The 24,007-nt window shown below is 37.1% G+C and overlaps 1 protein-coding gene across 1 annotated transcript in view; it reads left to right on the plus strand.

Annotated features, from left to right (window-relative positions):
* Positions 1-24,007, plus strand: part of SPON1 (spondin 1) — a 191,168-nt gene that overhangs the window by 130,464 nt on the left and 36,697 nt on the right. The gene's annotated exons all lie outside the window — the stretch shown is intronic.

Genomic DNA, 24,007 nt, shown 5'->3' on the forward strand with positions numbered 1-24,007 from the left:
GTAAATAGAAAATTCCAAATATTTATTGACCTGGGCTCAGGTCAATTCAGTCCTAGTTCCATTTTGATTAATTTGCTGGCCCATTAGAGATGTATTTTATTAGGCATAATTAATACTCTTGTACTTATAATCTTTATACAAGCCCCAATATATATTAAATTGAAATAAAAACTCTTAAGTAACTGCAATATAATGTCAGCTCAGAAATTCTTATTATAAAACAAAGTCTGCATCTTTTGTTGTGAAATTTAGATTAATTGAAACAGCTATCCTGGGGTGCCTACAATTCGTGTCTTATTCATAAAGCAACAAAATGATAAATAGCTATATAATTTACTTTAGTTGGCTAGAAATATTTGATCTTTTAGTGTTTTCAATATAACTAAAATCAGATAAGAGCCAGCCGACAGTAGTCATTCTCGGATCTTCTGGAATTCATTCCAGTAAGAACCATTGTGGGTTTGAAGTTTTCCGTGTTAAGAATGCATACCTGTTTCTGTGCAAACCTTGACCTGTAGTGAGCACAACAGTGACTTCTGGTTAAATATAAGTAAGAGTTACACTTGACTGATCTTCCTAGACAATTGTTGTATTTGGATAGTCTGAAGAACCAGAGGGACAAAGTTCATTCACAGATCTTCAATATCTTGAAAATATTCTCCACTTGTAAAACAAGTTAAAATAAATAATTGTATGCAAGTTCAACAATGCATTGTTAATTGAGATCGAGTGAAGATTTCTTTGTACTGTCGTGAAAGTATAATGAAGCCTTATTGTAGCTGTACTGTAAATAATAATCAGGCTCTTGTGTTTTTTGGTCATTCTACATATCCTTGTGGTGTGGGGAAAATAAATTCAGAAACATTAGAGTTAAAAAAAAAAACCTAGGAGGATTATTTTCAGTCATATGTGAGGCAAAATATTATCTTCAATAGAATGGTGATAGATTTTTTTGGCTTAAAAGTTTTGCAAACTAAATGGAATCCTAAAGAAGGTCGACAGGAACACATTCTAGTAAACATTTGCTAATAACTGTAAATGAAATCTTTAATTCTGATCATAAGACAACTCCTCTGTCTGGAACTTTTTTTCAGCTGGGTTGATATAACTTTTTCCATCTTTGACACGAAAATTAATTGTGTTTCTAAGTGTGAATTTGAAGTCTTTCAGTGTCCTGTGGTTTTCATCAGCTCAAGTTTATATTCAGCTTCCAAATACCACTGGATGAGATTTGCTAGACTTCTGAGAAATGTTTTCCATTACTTCTTCCTGTGTCAGTATGCAGAAACAGGTCACAAGCATAGAGAGGGCTCTCCAGTGAGAGTAATAGGAGAACCACAGAATTGTTGAGGTTGGAAGGTACCTTGGAGATCATTAACTCAATCCCCTGCTCAAAACAAGGTTAATCAAAGCAGATTGCTCAGGGACATGTCCTGTCAGGTTTTGAGAGTCTCCAAAGAGAGACACTTCACAACCTCTCTGGGCAAGTGGTGCCAGTGTCTGACCACCCTCCCAGGGAGCAAAAAAATTCCCCAAACACTCTGCCCTGCCAAGCCTTTTCATGTTTCGAAATGGCATTCCCTTTTTGTGTCCCTTCTCATGTCACTGGGCACCACTGAGAAGAAAGAGTTGAGCTCCATCTTTGACCCCCTTGAGCCTTCTCTTCTCCGTGCTGTACAGTCCCAGCTCTCTCAGCCTCTCCTCAAGTGACAGGTGCTCCAGTCCTTTAGTCACCTTTGTGACCTTCACCGTACCTACTCAACTGTGTCTATATCTCTCTTGCACTGGAGAGCCCATAATTGGACCTACAGCTCCAGAAGTGTCTCAGCAGTGCTGAGAAGAGGGGAAGGATCACCTCCCTTGACCTTCTGGCAATGCTCTGCCTGATGCAGCCCTGGAGACTATTGACTGTCATTGCCACAAAGGAATGGTTCTGGGTCACTGTGAACTTGGTGAGCCTCCAGGGCCTTTTCTGCAAAACAACTGTCCAGCCAGTCAGCGCACACTGTCTGTACTGGAGCATGGGCTTGTTTCTTCCCAGGTGCAGGACTTTGAATTTCCCTTTGTTGAACTTCATAAGGTCCCTGTTGGCCCATTTCTTCAGCCTGCGGGGTCCCTCTGAATGACAGCAAACCCATGTGGTGAGCCACCCAGACCTACCAACTGTGTGAGGGCAGGCATTCACTCATTTGCCTCTCAGGATTATATTTTCCAAATATGTAATATCCTTATGGTACTTGCATACGAAAGATTTCTACAAGATAGATAAGGATTATTCTTACTTTTTAGAAACTAGTTATGATGGGAGTAAAGCATCTAAATACCTTTATAAATAGTGTTAAAGTTTGAGCAAGGTAGTGTTCTGGCATGGAACTGAATTCTATAGCTCAGTTTCAGAATTAACTCAACTACATCTTTCTTCGCTAAGATGTTATAGTTTTGTTCTTGAGTGCCTTATTTTTCATAATGTCTGAGGTTGCTAGTACCTCAGAACTCAAAAGCTGTGCAAAATATGAGTATTCCCAGAGATGAAAGCAGTTATCAGACTGAAAGCATATCAGGTGAGAGACTTTGATTTCCTCATAGAAGACTTTTGGAGGGATTTTCTTTTTGTTTGTTTTTAGTCTTCCACTTTCATCTCACACTCTCCAGAGTATCAAAAAGAGAATATTCTGTTTCATGGCTCATTCCAAAAAGAGCGACATTTAACACAAACATGGTTACAATTTATAGAGGAAAATACTCCTTAGTTCCCAGACAGAGAGAGTGGTCGTACAGGAGCAGAGTTTACATTTATAAGAGAACTATTTCAAAGTGACTTGTGTCCTTCTCTGGCTTAAAGAACCAGGGAGGTCACTTTCAAAAGTGTACTGTAGGGAAGATAGTTATTTTTCTTTGAATGTACGTTATAGATATATTTCATTAAAAAGTTCCTCCACCTGCGAATAGCAATACTGCATAAAACAGCACATAGAAGCTTCATGCTCTCCTGGTATGTCATTATAAGAAGTGAGCCTTGACCCATCTTTTTCTTGAAAATATTGTGCTCATCTTGTTGTAGCTCAAATATACTTTATAGGTCAGTACAAAAAAAAAAAAAAGGAGGCCATAAAAATCCTGAAAGCCCAATTACCCCGTCAAGTCAGTGTCTTTCAGGTGAATTAATCCAAGTGTTTGTTACTGACAAAGACCTGAGAGATAAGCAACTACTGCAGGCAAAAACTGTTGAACCTATTCACTTCTTGAAGTTTCATTAAAAGCTCTGGTGTCCTTGGAATGGAAAGAGCCATGTGGAGGCTTATGAAAATAGAGCAATCACTAGATTTTAACAAATAATACAGTACAACCGGCAAACAGAATAAAGGAAAAACCTCTTATAACAGTCAGTTTTTCTGCAAAGGTTACCAAAATTTTTGCCATCACTTTGATTTATAAGCTTTTCACAAAATGTTGTCTCTAAGCAGTATCTCGTTCCAGTATAGCTACATATTAATGCACAGCATTGTCCTTCAGTACTGCTATTGTTGAAAAGGAACCTTAGTTCATCGTGGTGTTTTGTAAATGCTGCAACAAACATTAAGGAACTGTAATATAACAATCTTATATAACAGAATGTAACAATATAATAAACACCATAACAACCACCGTTATGGCTAAGTGGCTAATGCACTCAAACCTACCAATAACTGAATTTTAGGGTCACCGACAATTCTGAAGAAAACGTCCAGAAATGAAAGAAATTAATAAATAACCTAAAAAACCCAAGTGAAACCTATTTTAGGTCAAATAAAATTGAAATCAACTTTAAAACCTTCCTACTCTTTCAGTATTTTGTTTTAGGGCTTGTTTTGAATGCCCAGGCAAAGTGCATTCAACACAAAAATGAGAATTAAAGTAGGAAAGGGGACTTTAGGGGGATATTTGCTCTCTTGCAATCTCAGACCTGCCAGGACTCAGGCTAGTGACCTAAATGCTCCGCCACTGAGGTACCATCAGGTGACTTGTGCAAAGCCACAGAAGCTGCCAAAGTATCTGATTTATCCTAAGTCAGCAAATGGCTGATGGTTTATTTTTTCTACATTTTTTTTTATTATGTTTGTTTTTCTACTTCTTCTTTAATTGTGAGTTTTGTTTATATGTATGGCTCATCACTAATGTATTTTAATGTATACTGCATCATCTGGGAAAAATAGAATATTAAAAGCTACATAAATCTGTTTATAAACATGTTACTGAGTAGAACTCTTTGCCAAGGGAAAAGCATCCAAGATGTTTTAATTGACAGTTTGGTTCGAGTGCACGTATCTCATTTGTGAATATCGCCATGTATTAACAGCACTCACATTTACCCATTTACAGTTATAAATTAATATACATGTGGATAATAGGTACAGTAAGCTTAGCAGTGAAAGCATGTTCAAAAGCAAAATGCGCAGCAATAATCAATGTTCATTTTCATGAATGTAATAAGTCACAGCACAGAACAAAGAGGAGGTTGTGTGATGTTACTTAGTGAATGACCAGCTGTGAAAAATGGAATATTCAGTGAGTTTGCAAAAGGTCTAAGTAAGGGAGTATCAAGTTGGAGAGGTCATTTTTTTTTCCTCAGCCTGAGAGTTGCAAGCTAAGATTTTTCTCTTTCTTCAGAGAGCAGAATGATTTTGAGTCAAATGAGGGAATTAAATATTTAAAGACTGCCAGAAAAACATATCTGTAAGCACGCACACATTTTTTAGAATCTATGAATGTAACTCGTTTTCTATCCAGCATTCACTCAAATTTTTACTCTTGAGATAGTTTTGCACCTGAACATGACAAACCATAGTGTGTGGGCCAATGGTAAAAATGCCTTATTCTTTCAGAGCAGAGTGATACATTACAATCTTTTCCAAAAGGAAAATTGTGAAATATTGTTTTCAGTAAGATTTTTACTCACAGGAAATCTATGTTACCAAGTACAGCACATGCATCCTCTTGTTTAACTAGTACATACTCCAAGGGCCACATTTTCAGACAGACTTCTATATGTGTACATGTAAGCTGACTGTACAAATAATTTTATTTAGATGTATATAAACTCCCCATTACTGCAAACTTAGGAAAATTAAATATGTGGGTTTAAGTTCTGAAAGTATTATCTTGCACTAGCAGGAGACAAGAACAATTGAACTTATTTTGACAAGTAGGGCATGCTCAGAAACCTCAGTCAGAGATTTGTTTGGCTCAGATAAGTTGGTCTCACTTATATATACACACATGAAGTTTTGTTTGGGGGTTTGTTGGGAGGATGCACTCCTCATGCAAGATAGACCCACATGCTTCTCAGAAAACTCACAGAGGATCCAAACCAAGACCACTCTCACGTGTTCTTCTTGCACCTCTTTTTAACAGTGTCTCTCTATGGGATGGGGTTTAGATGTGCAAGGAGACTGAATTGGAGCTTATTTTTCAGTCATGCATAATGTAGATAATGATCCTGCCTCCCATATCTCTTTTGCATCCTGTTTAAATTATTGCCTACTTTTTGTCCACTTTAAGCTAAAATATCTAGTGGCTTAACAGCAGCTTTTGCTCTTTAAAATGTACTTAGAAATCCAGTTTATGATGCTAATTTGCTTAAGGATGGAACAGAAGTACTTTTTTTTTTCTTGATAAAAACTCTTTCTGCATTTTAATCTCCTAATCAACAGTAATAGGCTATGGAAATATAGAGGCATGGTAGTGTTTTAAAGAGGGGCATTACTAACTACTCATATATGATTTTATTAAAAGTATGAAGCATTTTAAGATGTTCTTCCAGCATCTCAAGTATTTCAGTTGATCCCATCAAAAAGTCCAACTTACTCTGACATCTGTGTGCGATCAGAATAGTGACTGAACTCAAAGAACGGCCTGAAGTAAAAGTGCAACCTGAGACAGCTACATAAGCTGTTCATAGCTGTTCTGTAGCACAATATTTGCTTTTCCTAGTGAACTGGAATATTTCTTCTGTTGGACTATTTTGTGTTGGGGTTTTTGTTTGCATGTTTATTTTCCAAAAGTGAGACAATACTGGCTGTCTTCAACTCTCAGAAAATTGGCCAGGGTAATGGAAGAGCCTTAAATTCAGGCAAGGCTCCCAGTGTTGCAACAAGCCTATGATTCCCCAGCTCACTTGTCTGGACAGCTGACACACAGAGCAGGCAGCTTGGAGAATCAGCCTCATCTCAACTCCATGGCGGGGAGCCAAAAAAACCCTAAAAGTCATGGCTTAAGCAAAAAGCCAAGTCCCCTTTAGAAACGTATGCAGTGTGCTCCTGGGTTTGTGAGACTTCTAAGTACCAGTCATGAGCAAATTAAATGAGATCCCAGGCTCCCAAGCAGCTTGCTAGATGGGAAACCAAGCATATTTCCAGCAGAAAACTGCCCAGACTTTGAAGGAATTAATTAAAATAAATATGTATTTCTACAGTCTCTTTATACCTCAGCAAATTAATATTGTTTCACTGAAAAATTGTCATCCACCTGTAATTATATTAACCCTTGATTTGCATAGTGTCTTGCATATTTCAGAACAGAGTTCCTTTTCTGCAATGAATACCACTGAAGAAGGTATAACAGGTTGCTCTAACAAAAAGGTAACACGCAACATATTGCCTTAACATTTTGCTTTAACATATTGCCTTAATCAAAATACCACCTCTTCTCCTTCCTATTTCTTACTTCTCCTGTTTCTCTCCATGTCTTTCATCCTGGGATAAGAACTCGTTGCTTCCTGACAGCAACACACGGTTGTGGCTTTAAATGTAACAACAAAATCTTGTATTTATTGTGCAAATGACTCATCCTTCCTGACAGTCGGAGTTTCTGGTATTTAACAGTGCAATAGCTGCTTTGATGCATTAGACAGACTGAAAGTCCTTCTAACCATGAACCAAAGTGCTCACCAGTAGCTGTAAGGAATGTGCAGGAATAAGGCAACACAGAGATGCTTCTTCTGAAGGTGTAGTGACTTTGGGCACACTGTGGTCAGCATGTAATAAGCTAAGGTGGCTCCAAACCAACAGGAGTTTAACCAGATAGACAGGGACTAAGATCCCCCTCAAAGATGAGTACTGTGAACTTGGCTTTGTGTGTCTACCCCACGGTTCAATGATTGTAGCATAGTGCAGAAAGACCCAAACTAGCTTTGAACTAGCCTAGCTATGGCAACAAAGAGATCTGCACAAACTAATTTATCCTACAGTGAGAAACCATCACCTGTCCCTCAGTGTAAATCCTTTTGGACCATCAACAAAGAAAAGGGAAGGGAATTGGAAAGGAACTCCGTTGCTATACCTACAGCTATTAATTCCTAAATGGTTTCACATAAAACAACCTTCATTCATTTCTACTGTGCCAAGTATTATTGATTTTTGCTGCTGCATCAGTGGTTTAAAGACCTGACCAGTGCCTCTGGGCATAGATATGTTATATTTTTATAGGCATGTAAGACAGAGATAATCCATGCCCAAGGCAGCAATCAAGGTAAAAGACAACAGAATGCTGAAAATATATGGGGAGAAAAGGGGAATAGCAAGATAGTTAAAACTGCATGTGAACCAAGAGATAAGAAGTAGTAATACTGAAACAGGAAGATGAAGTTGCATTACTATTTCTCCCGTACCATGTGTGAAATTAATTACTGATAATTATTGCAGCATTATAGGATAAAGCAGTGAATTTAGTGTTTATGATGTGAATGTGTTCATTAACAAAAGACTTGCTTGCTCTTGCAACAGGCATACAACAGGTCACTATAGACCCACCAAATACCATCTTGTTAGTGAATGAACACTAGTGTGCTTTCATCATGTTTTGCGATATTAATTAGCTGTGACAAGGCAGCAGACATAGCACTTTTAATGCTATTGAAAGCATCTAAGACAAATAACAGGAAGTCATATTTTATTCTGCATCACAGCACATATTCAAACATGAAAGGTTTGCTGATATGACTGCTTGAAACGAGGCTCCACAGATGAAGACAGTAATTTAGCAGGGTTAATTTCAGCTAACAATTATTGTTTTGGTAACCACTACAGGTCTCACGCTTGTACAAGCCTCCCAGGTCAAATCCACTTCTCCTGGAAATCCATGTTTCAGTTGTCTTTGATCGACAATAGAGAGAAATCTGCACCCTGTAAATTTTCTTACTCTGCCTTAGAGCACTGGAATACTGATTTTAATCTTTGCTTCTCATTTATTCAATTAGTGTAATTGCATATGAATATCTCTTCTTTGTCTTTTTTCTTTTTCTTGTAATGTTCTCACAGCTCAGTCAGTAATACCGGCCTTCACTGGGAAGGTATCTGAGCCTGGATATCATGACAGCACAACCAAAGTTCGGTCAAGACAATCAGTGAATTGAATCACTGGTGGCATGTTCCCATTGAAACAGGCTTTCCCCAGTCTTTGGTTGTGCTCCCAGAAGAATGTTACCCAGAGAGATAAGAGTTTATTTTTAAGCACAAGTTATCAGTCCCATGCCTACTTTGAATAGATCTTTACACTTCTATTTCATATACAGATTATCTATGGATTTAAGATATGTTAGAAACTAGATTAGACCTTGCAAATTTTAAGTGTATATACACAAGATGCATATTCATAGCTTATAGTTGCAAATAATTTTAATATTCACTGAAATAATCTGTTAATTGAATTAATATCTTCATATTTCTTTAAAAATCACACCTACCCATCATTGACTAGGTCTTTAAGTTTTTATGCATACTGTGTCCAAATTTTTGTTTTCCATGTTCCCATGATGATCACTTATTGAAGTTCAGTTTAACAAAAACTTGCTATGTTCTTGAAGCCAAAGATTTTCCATTCATTGTTGTATAAAATACCACCATTTATGTGTAATCAGAGGGTTTCAGAATCCTATTTATACAAACTAAATTATAAAAGCATTCACATATGCTATAATTGCTGTGTGATAAAAATTATGTATTTAAGCTACACAGTATATTGGCTGAATGCATGTAAGAAATTACAGCACTTCAATGACAAGCTGAAATGTAGTATTGAAAAGCTGATTTTATATTTTATACATAAAGTAGCAGAATTATAATAGTAATGCTAACTTTGAAATACTACTAATGGCTAGCACTCTGTCAATAGATAGACATCTGGTTATTCTAAAATAATTTTTCAAGCCATTGGCATGATGATTTTCTTTTTTAAGGCAATGTATTAGAAGTACTGTATTCAACATTAGTCTGCACAAGATTAGGTGTAATTCAAGAGTTCTCCATTAATCAAGCAATAAGAACTTTATGACAAGAACTTTGCATACAGATATGTGTTTATAATGAATAAACGAGTACTTCTTACCAGATAAAAATATTATATTCTTTATTGTGCTGGGACCCTCACAAAACAGCCTAGAAATGTCAAACATTTTGAAATATAAGCTCTTACTGAATTTTGATTCTCTCAAATCCTACATACATTGATGAGACTAAGTCCTTTACTGCCATGAGATAAAATACGGATCACCCCTCAGGCAGATGTTAAAGAAGAAATGCATGGATAAGAAGACTGGAAAAACTGTTAACCAGTTTCGTGCTATTTGATCAGTTGACAGTGTTGAGAAGAGTTTGTTCTACAGACACCCAGACATCAGCCGCATGCTTATCTAGATGGAAGTCAGTACAATGAATGTGTTAGGGGAATTATTTCAGGCATTTTGTTTAACAATATGTCCTTTAGTTATAATGTGTTCCAGAAGAAGTTATGCTTCAGGGATGAATGAGCACTTGATTATTTTCACTGAAGTTATTTGAAGGAAAGCTACCTCCTACTAAAATGGAAAATACAATCTTCCAGCATTGCAACGTAATAAAGATCCTGGACTTTCTTCAATCACACTTTAATAATAAGTTTGTGGTGATTTTAAGAACTAGATTTTCCAAGGCCAAATTCATTGTAAAGCATTTCAATTCCATGGCCTGGAATAAAAGCCCAAGTTTTTGGGAAAACACACTAAATATCAGGGGTTCTATAAGTAAGATAGGCCTCTTGCTTCTCAAGTGAATGCAGATTAACCCAAGGGGTCTTATGCTAAAATACAAACAAACATAAATAATAATGTCTTCCAGGTGATACCTATCAGATGTCTCTTCTGGGAATTTGTCTGCTGTGAGATCTTGAAATTAGACTAATAGATTTCTCTGTCTTTGCTAGAAGCTGACGTCATGTCCCACTGCAAGTGGCTCCCCAGTTGTGAGGCTGAAGCCTTTTTTCCAATCTTTTCTAGAATGGTCCTTTTGACTCATGGAAACCCTTAGCAATATATTTCACAGGTTTCAATTTGAGATAAATGGATCTATTTCCCTCTCTTTGAAATATTCTGAGGCAGATATCAACAATAACCTTAATACTTCTCTGAATATTGTTTCCTTTTTCTTCTTTTTCTGTCCAAATGAATCAAGGTGAAATAGTTTTAGAAGCTGCTCAAAACATCCAGAAAGATCTGTATCACAATAAAAGGAAGAAGAGGATACAATCTTGAAGAGTCAGTCATAGTTCTTTTAACCATGATGATTGCAAATATAATCACAATAAATGAATCTAGCTAGGTGGTTCTTTGCACTTGAAATACATGAATAACGTGTGGCATCTGGTTGTCTAGAGACCCAAAAGCTGCAAACAACCTGAACACATCCATTTTATTTTATTAGGCTTAAAGCCCAAAATACTCCAGGTACTTTCCAAACAGAGATGGCTTGCATCTTCGATTTTGTGTCATTGCTAACAAAAAATCCAAGAGGTTTTGTTGGTGAATTTGTCTCACTTCAAATGACCCAAGTATTACAGTGCACAAGATGAATCCATGTGACTAAAATTCTGTATTCACTGAAAATCCCACAAAGCTCTTTTTTCACCTTTGATCTGTTGTTCTGGCATAAACATTTTTGTCTGTGGACATGAAAACTTGCTGAATGTTGTGGGTTTGTTGGTTGGTTTGTTTGTTTGTTCCAGAATGCTGATGAAATAGAAAGTGAAATTGTGTTTTGTTTTGTTTTTTTTTTTAATGATTATGCTTCAGGTAATTAATCCATAAGTCATTTCTAGGCCCTAGAGATTTCTGTGACACAGCAGAGCTGATGTTGTAGTAAAGATAATGGAATTAACTGGTATGTAGAGAGTATACTGTGCCTTCTGTCGCTGCAGAATGATGGAGCTCTGAAATATATCTTCCTTTCTTTGCCTAGGTAAGCAAACAAATGGAAAGAAAACAAACAAACAAAAAGAAAAAAAGCAGAGCTAATGAATACTGTAAGAGCTCCCTGCCCTAATACTAGCCGGAGATCACAGTAGGAACAAATGCTTAACCTCTTGTTTTTAATAACAAGTTACATTCTATCCTCTGAAATGCTTGTAAAGCTTTCAGTCTCAGCAGATAAATATTCATCTCCAAAGGAAAAGTTTAGACCCAAAATTGAACTGACTACATGTTTAACATTTATCTGTGGCTTTTTTACACTTTCAGTCCATAGCCATGTGCTCTTTGAAAACAGACAGAAAACATTTAAAACCAGATGGTTGCTGCTCTGAACATGGCAACAAAGAGAGCAGGAGGGCACCTGCAGTTTGAACATCTCCAGAAGAGTCAGGAGATGGCTGTCACAACTCGGTTCCAACCGGGGTTGTGTCTGGTTGATGGGTAGATGGAGACGCTGGTCGTTAATGGTCTCTTGGGGTGGTTCTGCAGGCCTCACCACTTTGACCTCTCCCGTGACCTGGTTCTTCAGTGTTCAGTGGCGTAGGAGGACAAGGGTTGCAAATTGCTTCTTGAAAAATTTTCTTGACCAATTGTTACATATTTTCCAGCAACCAGACACATTTCTAGTACTGAATAAACAAGGCCCAGATTCAAAGTAATGTTAAGAGCCCCACAGCAACTACTTTGTTGTTATTTGCTAATTAGCCTGAAACATCTGCTCCTTCCCTTTCTCCTCTCTTCTCTGTTCTTTTGAAAATTATTGCTGCAAGGAACAGAAAAAGACCTTCAGAAGAATAAAGGTAACCAGAAAAAATAGAAAAAAATCACATCTCACTGTGAAGTTAGCCTTGCACTGCAGTGCTTGGGCCACAGTTACTATTTTGGCTACTTTTCAATTCTACATGTCCTATACAAAAATGTTGTTACAAAAATGTACGATTCCCTGTGCTTCATTCAGCCAGATTAATATTGACCAGTAGTACAAAAATTGAGAGCAATTACCTCATCTGAAACCAGTGGACATGTTCATCATTTGTGGTCGTAACATTTCAGTGTATCAAATATTTTACAAGATAACAAAATATTTCTAATATCTGATGCTTCATGCATGTGCCAAAGAAACAATATATATCCTGCACTCCCAGGACATTTTTTCAAGAAATACTGATTAAAAACAACTCATCAGAACATGGATAAACTTGTACCTTTCACATTCATGAATGTTTTCTTGCTTAACATTTCCATTGCAGAGAGTACATTTTTGCAACTGACTGTGATGTTTTTGTTTTTACTGATGATAATCTCTCCCTGGAGAAATACCAACTTTCCTATATGCACACTTTTGCCCTAGATACAGCACAAACGTGCTCCTGCAGACAACAGAAATTACATACACATATCAGAGGACAAAAAAGGACCTTCCACTAAGATCAAATCCCCAGTCTTTAATTTTAGTGAGCACTGAATTCAGAACTTGCAGAAATAGAAAACCAGTAAAACAGTCTCTCAGGCTGTTGGAAGAGAGACAGAAATAATCTTTGTACTCTCCCTGCTGGTCTTTTTATCAGGAATCTCACAAGAATGCTCAGCTAAAACATACTTCAAGTAAATGACCCCCCTAATCATCATGCTAAAATGTAAAAGATTTGGGAAGTGTGGTGATATTTTCATCAAGAATGTTATTGTAGGAAATTCCTTTGTTAGGGAATTGTGAATTAACTTGTTTTCCTTGCTCAAATGCTGAGGCTTCATTTATTTGAGCACTGCCTTTAAAACAGCTGTTAAGAAAACAATAGGACCACTAATCTAAAATAAAATAATATAATTAAAAAGTAAATCACTGCTGACACCAAAGTGTATTTAAAAGCAGCTGTAGTCAATAAGATGGTTGGATTTTAGTTCACAAAAATGAAAGGCATGCAGCCACATGGGACCAATAATGCTGGATGATTTATCATAGAAGAAATGTGCAGAACAAATCAGTAGAAATGTGGACCTGAAAGCAGAAAAAAGAAACTGTGGATGTTTAAGGCTTTTTGTAAGTTCTCATGGAGCCATAGGAAGTAGTGATTAAGAAAACAGTCTTTGAGTAAGGCTGATACAATCAGGACTATATTTCTGATCAGCAAGAGAGAGGTATTCAGAGCAGTTTAGAAGTCTCTGTATCTGGGAAAGGTGCAAAGAACTATATGTAAAGCAGGTGGAAAGAAAAAAAAAAAATCTTAATTCCTTTAGTAGTCTGATCATATCTTATAAAGTGTTAAATTCAGATTCACCTGGCCATGCTTATAGTGAGTAGTACCTTTCTTCAAAAACAGTCATAACTTTAGTGTAATTCAGTTATCTGAGAATAAACTAACGTTATTTGTGTGTAATATCTACACTTGCAAATGTTCTTGCCTGTTGTTTAGAGCAACTCTGACTCAGAAAATGAATAATTGATAAGGTATAAGCCTATGAGCAATCCAGATCTTTTCACATTTTTATGTGAGAGAGAGGTTTGTTTTCATCTATAAAATGAGCAGAACATTTTGGAGAAATTGAAGCTGGGTGTCTAAGAGCATTAAGCCTTGGCTCTGTAGTACTGGGTTTTCTTCCCAGAATTTTCACAAATGTTTGTCTGACAGGAGGAAGGTTTACAGGAAGACATAATGCCCAAAAATTAAGTTAATTCTAAAGTTCAAACTTTTATTATATTTAATTAATTGTGCAGCTAAGTGACAGGGAGAAGATAGACTATGTGAGACAGCAGGAACTCTTCCTAATCAGAGAGCACTGGATCCTAGTTCCCAGGCTTTGAAAATATTTTGTAGGTTTTCCTGACCATCAGAATATGTCTTACTGGAAATTGCATTTCCCTTATTCTTGACTGTGTGATTTCTTTCTAGGGCACAATGTATTTTCTTTTTAATTTCATTTACATAGTTCCTGTGAAATGTTATTACTTCTGTTTGGGTTTTGGCACAGCAAGTAGCACTGTACAGTCTGTTGGTGTGGCGAAAACTTACTTTTGATATTACAGTTGTCAAGACTGGATGAAGTGGCAAAAGGCCATTTGCTTTCTGATTGGGGTAGAGACAGATGAGACCGAATTAGTAGTCTGAGAGAATTTTTTTTGAGGAGACTGTTTTCAAGTATAGCTTATAATGCAATGATTCCAGAGCAGGATAAGATAGAAAAACTTCCAGCTTTGTAGATGGTATTGGTGGAAAGAAATTGCTAAAAATTCTCATCTATCTTCCTTAGACAACTGTCTTCATTTTTAAGCCCATTATAGTCAGGTGCATGTTGGAAAGACACACATTTGTTCTTCAAAGCCAAGTGCGTGCCTTCTAATAGCCTGGATTATAGCATGCCTTTTGGGTTGGTTTTCCATGGGTTTTGGTTTTGTGAAAGATGTATTTCACAGACAGTTTGATCATGCTTGCTGGATTAATTAATATTTTAACCACAAATTCAAATTGACAGTCCAGATTGTAGCTAGCACTGTGTTTGTATGTAATTCATTAGATAATCAGAAGGTGAATCATCAAGTCCTTCAGTATTGTAGAGAAAGTTTGGTGTCCCCACCTTTACTTCTGAATTAGCAGGTGTAATTCCTTCAGTTATAAGTAAGATTAGTGGTTGTACAGTTGTCAGCCTTATTTCTTGCAAGGCATATTGTTGTATCATCATAGTGCTGGAAGACAGTGAACATGCTTGGAAAAAAACTTTCTGAACCATAAGTGGTTTATTTGTTCTGTTAACTTTGCCATAGTTTCTGTGTCTGTACAATGGTGCAAATGATTTACAGGAGACCTCTAGAACTTAATTATTGTTTAAAAGCATTTTTTTAATTCCTTGAGGCAAGGTGCCATGAAAATACAAAGTGCTATCAATTGTCTTATCTGACTTTAGAGAATACCACAGTAATTGCATATTTAATAGCCTTTCAGTAGTTACTGTGGTGCAACAACTCGGCAATTACACAGAATCACAGAATGTCAGGGATTGGAAGGGACCTCGAAAGATCATCCAGTCCAATCCCCCTGCTGGAGCAGGAACACCCAGATGAGGTTACACAGGAAGGTGTCCAGGCAGGTCTTGAATGCTTCCAGGGTAGGAGACTCCACAACCCCCCTGGGCAGCCTGGTCCAGTGTCTGTCACCCTCACTGAGAAGAAGTTTCTTCTCAAATTTAAGTGGAACCTTTTGTGTTCCAGTTTCTACCCATTACTCCTTGTCCTATCATTGGTTGTCATCGAGAAGAGCCTGGCTCCATCCTCGTGACACTCACCCTTTATATATCTGTAAACATTAATGAGGTCACCCCTCAGTCTCCTCTTCTCCAAGCTCAAGAGCCCCAGCTCCCTCAGCCTTTCCTCACACAGGCGATGCTCCACTCCCTTCATCATCTTTGTTGCCCTGCGCTGGACTCTCTCCAGCAGTTCCCTGTCCTTCTGGAACTGAGGGGCCCAGAACTGGACACAATATTCCAGATGGGGTCTCACCAGGGCAGAGTAGAGGGGCAGGAGAACCTCTCTCAACCTACTAACCACCCCCCTTCTAATACACCCCAGGATGCCATTGGCCTTCCTGGCCACAAGGGCACAGTGCTGGCTCATGGTCATCCTGCTGTCCACCAGGAGCCCCAGGTCCCTTTCCCCTACACTGCTCTCTAAATTCCATGTAAGCGAACATTTTCATCAGTTTATTTCAGTGTGCAATTGCAGTGTCAGGAGAAGACAAAATGGAACAACTGTGAATTTTGCATGCTTTTGCATTAGAAACATGAATGCCAAAAACATTCATCCTGATTAGCCAAAGGATGACGTATCTTTAAAGTTACTCCAGTGAACAGAGTCCAGGCACTGGCTTTGTAATGAGACGTGGCATTTACCATGCTTTGCTGCTCTGATTATTAACCACTTTGGAAGTTTGCCCTGCAATAATGGAGCAGTTCTAATCTCTTTAGAGATTTGGAAAAAGAAAACAATCTAATTTTATTTTAAAGGATAGTAAATTATTTTAATAAAGTGGCTTAACACCTGGAATTAGGACTTCAGTGGGGACCAGTCTGGCCTGCTACTTTCGTACAAATTATAAAGGGAATGATGTTTGTGTTCAGTGTTCTTCTGGAAATCCCTCAGCAGGAGTGTGGTATAAGGGGACTTGAGGAGAGGAAAAAAAGAAAGGATGAAGGAAATAAATACTTATACAGAGTAACTCCGATTTAAAGAAACTGAGCACAATTCAAATACTGTACAATTCTGATTATAGATTTACTACAAAAGAAAGAGTTTATTAGATGACTAAAGGAATAAAAACAAGATGAGCACAACAGAAATATGTGCTTGTCATGGTTTAATTCCAGGTGACAACTAAACACCACACAGCCGCTCACTCACTACCCCTCCTTCGGGGTGAGGGAGAGAATAGGAAGAGTAAAAGTGAAGGAAACTTATGGGTTGAGATAAAGACAGTTTAATAATTGAAATAAAATAATAATAAATTCTAATGCAAAGGAAAACAGAAAAAAAAAGAAATAAACCCAAGAAAAACACGTGATGCAAATTAAAGACAATGGCTCACGACCAACTGACCGATGCCCAGGCTGTCCCCAGACAGTGGCCCTCCTGCTAAATTTCCCCCTGGTTTATATGCTGACCATGATGTCATATGGTGTGGAATATCCCTTTGGTCAGCTGGGGTCAGCTGTTCCAGCTGTGTCGCCTCCCAATTTTTTGTGCACCCCCAGCCTCCTTGCTGGTGGGGAGGTGTGAGAAGCAGAAGAGGCCTCGACTCTATGTGAGCACTGCTCAGTGATAACAAAAACATCCCTGTGTTATCAACACCATTTTCAGTGTTTCCAAAGCACAGCCCCATAGGAGTTACTATGAAGAAAATTAACAGTATCCCAGCCAAAACCAGCACAGTGCTTTACTACTGGAATGGGAAATATGCTTTTTTTTTGGCTCTGAACATGCCATGAAATATTCAAAATGCCTGTTTCATATCATAATAATACGTTGTGTCATTTCATGATAACATGACTAACAGCTAAACTCTAACATTTAAACCCGACTTCAGCACATAAGCTTTAGAGATAGGCATATCAATAGGTCAGTGTGCATATAATTTCAAAACAATCATGGGAAATAGCAAGGGATATACATCACAATAAGCATTTTTAGCAGTACACATAGGCCCACAGCTTTAAGGTGTGTCCTTACAAGTTAATGGTATTTTACAGCTAAAATGAAAATATTTACATTTATCCTGACCTCACTGCAGTGACTGTTTCTCACTATTTTCTTATTTTTAGAATTAATATTGTGGCAAGCAAGTGGGGTGCAATATGGTGAATACCTCCTTTTAGAGTGCAAACCTCTGTTCATTTTCCTTAATTTATAACTATTCTGATAATAAAATAACTACATGACCACTACATTCAGCAATTTGATATCCTAGGGATTTTCCAGAGTACTTTAGAGATGCTCTTAAGACAAACACATTTCTTCATGTCTGGCTTATTACAGAGACAACATCACCCATGTATCACTGATTACTATAGGATGACATACAGCATTTTGGCTACAGGGTTTAATTCTTATTTCTCACTTCTATTTTTGCTGGTTTAAGTAAGCAACTAGAAACCTAAACAGGACTTTCTACAGTGGAATTAATAGCTTTTCACTAGTACGTTAATTACATCAATTGCAGATGTCACTCTAATAGCAGCTCCTGTTTTTAAAGCTGTATGTCTTATGTAATTCCTCTTTTAATATTAAATGTGCTCCATGGCACGTGTGAAGTGTAGCCACATTAACCGATCTAAAGATACCTGGAGCTCCTTAAGCAACAAGTAGTGTGGGCCCCAGGTAGAGGGATAACCTTTGTCTGACCTCCCACACTCTTCTGAAGGAACACAAAAAAGCAAGTGTGTACAAATCCACATGGCAAACAGGACAGGAGAGTTCCTTGTCTAAAGAAAAGAAAAGGTATCCACACCCTCAAAAGCTGGTCCTGCCCCAGGATGGGTAGTACAGCCAGCGTCCTTCTGTCTGTCCTTACTTACAGGAGTGCAGAAGCAAGATGAGGCAAAATTAAGGTATGAAATGAGGGATAGCAGACTGGAGCCACTATCCATGGAGGACTGTGTAGATTATCCTTTGAGTCATACCATGTAGAATGAGCTGTTTTTTGAAGGGAAAGGAGTTACGAGGAAAGGAGGTGGTAAAGGCAGCGCCTGATGGGAAAAACAGCAACATCTTCACACCTTGGAGAAATCTGTGACATTTATCTCAAAAACCTGCTCTCGTAAATCCGGTCAAAGACTGAGGTGACTTTATCCAAAATCTGAGACAAGTGTGTTTTGGTCATTAAATTCTGAGACACAGCAGAGCATAAACCAGGAGACTACACAGTGCCAGAGAAATGGTCCCCAAGGGCAGCAACCTGTTTGTCATAGCAAAGGGTGAAAGTGTATGGGGGAGGAAGAGATGTGAAATAGATACCTCTAAAAGAATACTCCTTTCAAGATAACAGAAAGTATAATTCATGATAGGATCCTCAATTCTTTATTCTGTTTAAAGGCTACATTTTTGGTTGAGTGTTTTGGTGGGGTTATTTTTTTTTTTTTGGAAGGAATGGCAAAGGGTGGCACAGACACAACATCTTTATTGAAGGGGAATTAAGCTGTTGTGATTGCCTCTGTACAGCAGTGAAAGAACATTTAGAATATTTATATTGCACATTCTGAATGAAAAAAAAGTACATTGATTTTTCAAAATGCTATCAAGGGTCAGGAAAGCTCACCTCCTGAGCTAATGTGCTGGTCTTATTTAAAATCGCTTTCTATTATCTGAATAATTATTTCTCCACCATTCAAGATACTACATCTGGCTAATGTCTGAAATAAGCAGCAGGATGAATAATTGTGATACCTGGAGTCTTGCTGCTGCATTTGCCAGAAGACAGAATTGTTTTCTGTCCCGCTTCTCTGGGCTGTTTCTCAGAGCAGACCCAGCCTTCTTCTGAGGTTTCCTGCTGATATTTGAAGCAGTTGAAACTCACTCATTCGTCTCATGCCCAAGAACCTGTTTCAATGCTTTCAGCCCTGACTGTTTTGAAACTATTTGAAGGAGTCTGAGCAAAAAATGCTGTACTTACCTGAATATGAATCTGATGAGTGAACACAGTGCTTTAAAACACTTTTATTGTTATCTCCAGTGAATGCAGGTTTTGTCTTGTTGCTTGCAGGTTGCCATTCCATTGTATACATCTGCTTTATTATACACAGAATGCCTTGACGAGCTCGATTGGGGTTTGTTTTATTTTGTTTGTTTCTCCCATTTCTTTTCTGGTGTTCTCACTGTTTCCAGATCATTTGTGAGTTTAAAGTAACAGTAGCTTTATAGCACTATATATAGGTTTAAAGGCTAGATTAGTCTAAAGGATTGATGAAATTGAGAAAGTTAAGACAGAAGGAGGACAAAGGGGTATGTATTAGATAAACCTATTAAGCAAAGGGTGGGAGTTACACCACTTATTGCCAGCTTCAAAATCTAGTATAATCCCCTACTTTAAAAGCTAGACATTCCAAAGTGTAGTAAAAAGGTCTTCCCTTGGTTTTGGGAAAGTACTTCAAGATCCCAAAATGTTTCTGTATTCCTGAAGACAGCAAAATGTTCTATATAGAATGAAGCAAAATGTGCTGTCAAAAATCAACACACAATCAAGAACTGGATTCACAAGGGAGATCCTTTTCCTGCAGAATCTGCTCAGCCACAGAAAATGAGATCTCAAATACTCAGAAATACCTAGGACTCATTAACACACACTGCTAAGGCTCAATACTATGCAAAAATGAATTATTGCTTTATTGGGACACCCTAAATTATGTAACTGCATCTTAATGGAAATAAAATAGAGCATATGCTTTTCACTGTTGCCGTTAGCAACAGTTCTGTTATTAATTTCAGCCTACATTCCCCTCCTGAAACAACGACTTCATTGAAAGAAAACCCTGTGGGACAGGTAATGCAGAAGGTTGTTAATGCAAAGTGAATCAGTGCTTTTGTGATTTATGCTGAGAGAAACAATGAACATTCTTCTTTTTGCATCCTATCCTAGAAATTTTTAACAAAATCAGGAATTATAATTCCTATAATTCCCTTTTAAAAGCTTTTTATTTTTCAACATGCATTATCAGCTAGCATCTGTGCAGTCCCCATCCTGGAATAGTAGCTTTAAGAAATATTTCTGTATTTTCTGGGCAACATTTTGGGAAAATTCCCAGCCTGATTATCTAACAGAGCAATGTTTTCTTGTAAAAGTAAATACAAAATTGCCAAGTATCAAATTCAGGAGAGTTTTCCTGTACAGCACAGCGGTTAGACTGGAACTGTCTGAAGCACTGAGTTACTTGCTCTTCTGTAATGGATCCTGTTCAAACAGTAACAACTCAAGATTGGATTTCAATGCTCATCTTTCCTTCCATTTGTCTTCAGTTGCACCCTGACAGTATTTATCTAGCTCAGCCCACAAAATTGTGGTTTTGTAATAGAGTGGATTTTATTAAAAACCTGAAAATTCCCCCAGACTTTCAAATTTGGTGAACTGAAAACCACAAATTTAATATTCTCTGAAATGTCGTTACCTATTTTCTGAAGAAAACAAATAAGAGATTTTAACCAAAGAAATGGCTGTTTGTACAGAGAAATATTGAATTTGTATGTACTAATATCAAATAATGAATTCCATTCAGGCATATTTATATATCTTGTAGTATGTAGAGTTTTCTCAGCTGCCACAAAATTGCTATCATAACAACAGAGAAGTAAAAATAAAATGGACGAACACAATCCCAAATCCTTGCTAGTGTCTTTAAGTATAATCTGCCTGAATCAAAGTCAGTCATAGAATTAAACAGAATTCAGTTGTCATCAAATGGTAGAAATAAGTCTTCATCTTTAATTATGGACTTTTATTTTTCTTCCAAATGAAGTAATTTGTGAGTAAAAGCTTAACCTTTTCAAAAATGTTCTCTTTTATGAACTGGAAAAAAACATCTTCTGCATGTTCTTTCATCAAAAATTCTCTGCATATTAAAGAGAACTTCATCTCACCACTGAGGCTCAGGGCAACTTCAGCAACCTCTGTGGTTGCACCCACAGGAAAATAGATGTTGTTATGTATTACCAGATCACAATAGTAGCCTTGCAAGTAAGATTTTGTAATGACTGTGTGAATAGCAATGGGAAACTTCTGATGTGCTCTACATAAACAAGAAATTGTCAGAAACCTGGGCAGCCTCAAAATGGGCTGATAGCTTATGGAGTTAATCAAACCTGCCCATTCGGAGTCCATTACAGGAGATCGCATTCTCTGTTACTACAAAGCAAATGTGTATAGTTTTGTGAAAATGAACTCCAGAGCAGATAAAGCTGTATGTTGTTGCTTTTATCTCACAAATATTTTATTAGCACAGAACATAAAATTATTTCCTTTTTCTTTTAAAGTTTTTAAAAATTTTACTGATGTACATATGTCAGTGCCTGCTGTTTATTCAAATATATCTATAAAACTGAGGTAGGCAAGATGTCTACAGATTTTATCAACCAGGAGAAAACATGCCATATTTCACCTAATATCCATGGAAGTCCATTATGTTTTGAATATTAATTAACCAGATACTTTGTGTTAGTTAATACTTCAAATACAAGATTGTTCTTTATCTTTTTTTCAACCTGGAAAAAAGTGTGCATTTGTATTGGGATAAAATAGAACTTTTTTTCTCATCTTGTAATTTACTTTCTGGCACATCTATTGCTGCAATTGAATTTTTCAGAAATGAATATCATGCAATCCAATTTCTACAGAAAGTTATCCTATTGTATCATAGCAATTGTATGACATCAAAGAAGGTACAACTTACTCATAACTTCAGTAGAATTTAAGAATATGTGCTTAAAATTACAGTTACTTTTCTCTTACCTGATAGCATCTTTCCAGCATTATGTGGTTATTAGATAAAAAAAACATAGTCCAGAGCTCAGAACTCCTCCTTCTTCAGCAAGCAGCCTGTGAGTCTTGCACTCTGGTCCCAAATCTGAAGGCTTTTTTCAGGCTGTGGTAGTTTCATCAGTGGACTAGACAGCAATGCCAGTTAGATGGTCTTTCACTCAGCAGCAGGGACAGATGTTTGTATCATCTCTTAAATGTTTTCTTTTAACACCACTCTGTAACAAGACATCTAACTATACAGTGTACGTAGCAATAAGGAGCCAAAATTTGAGGTTTTGAAGACTTCTATTAGCCTGAAAGTATTTTTGTGAACTGAAGTCAGGAATACTGAACACATGCTTTTCACATCCTAAAGGGATTTTTGTGTCTGCATAGGGCAGAGGTGGAATAAGGTCTATTTATACTTATCATCGAAGACTGATCAGCTTTTAAAAGCGCCCAACTATCCTTCCAAACCACTATATCATTCTCAGTTTCATAGCATTTGATTCCCCACAGAAGACATACTGTGCATTCTACTTTTTCATTGTAACCTTATCTCTTGCTGTAATAACAAGTTATTTTTTGAGGGAAAGGATGGTCCTGCAGTGGAGATGGTATCTCAAAACTCAAATATGTAGGTTTATTTCCAGAAGACATTTAATTCATCATCTGTGAATTTGAGAATTTATTTTTCTTCTTCCTAAGAATCTTGTGAAAATAAGTCCACTGTGGATCAAAAAGCATTCAGATATTATGAGCATGAGTATTGTGAAAGGAATTAAATGTTCTCTTTTCTAAAACAATTGAATGAATGCCCTGCAGTGGTGGTGTGAAATGAGTGAAATTAAGCTGTGGCTTGAAACAGGTGTTTTTCATTCCCACAGTTCACTGAGTCTGACTCTGATTTTGATGTCAGATAATACATTGTCATTTGTTTAGCTGAACTGAATCAAATCATTATTATGAAGTGCTAAGTGATCTACACAGCAACATTTTCTAATGTTATTTGGCACACATAAAATAAAAATAGTAATAAAAATTAGTCATAAAAATAACTTCCAGTACAGAAAATATACTAATCACAGTGGTTACCGAAAAAGCACTGGGAGCACATGAAATAGTTTACATGGCTTTCCAGATCCTACTAATCTTGCTTTTGTTCTAAAGGTGTTCAGATGATACTTAAAAGTTTTGCTGAAAGCTTTCATACCATTTTAATGGATGTTACCCTTTAAACAATTTGTTTTAGATCCCCTTGGTTGAGAAAGACTTCAAATCAAATTCAGTCTTTAATGCTGCTTTTTTGAGCTATGTGCAACTTTCTGTTCTTGAAGATGAGGAAATGTTTTTAATCTTTTGTAAAGTGCACAGCTGTACAATCCAATTTAGCAGTGGTTTCATACCACACGGTTCTACTTGTTGCCATTTAATGACTTGATTCTGCATGCACTTTCATTTGTACATTGCAGGAACAAATAAATGCAAAGTAAATGATTAATTTTTACCAATTTCAGAATGTCAGTTATGCTGTCTGTAATTAGAATGACATTATTGACTTTTAAAATTCATACTATTAGGATATTTTGGAGGGTGGTACTTTCAGGGGAACAGCTATTAAGTTAACCACCCACCCCCAGCTTGAAGCAAAATGTAGAAAGGGGATCTGGAGAGAAGGATCATTGTTTGCTATTTTTGCATGTTTTAGTTTAGGCCACAATCCAAAAACTATTGAAGTCAATCTAGAAACTACTTTGGCTTCACTGGG

This window comes from Patagioenas fasciata, chromosome 5, assembly GCF_037038585.1.
Source record: "Patagioenas fasciata isolate bPatFas1 chromosome 5, bPatFas1.hap1, whole genome shotgun sequence".
NCBI lineage: Eukaryota > Metazoa > Chordata > Aves > Columbiformes > Columbidae > Patagioenas > Patagioenas fasciata.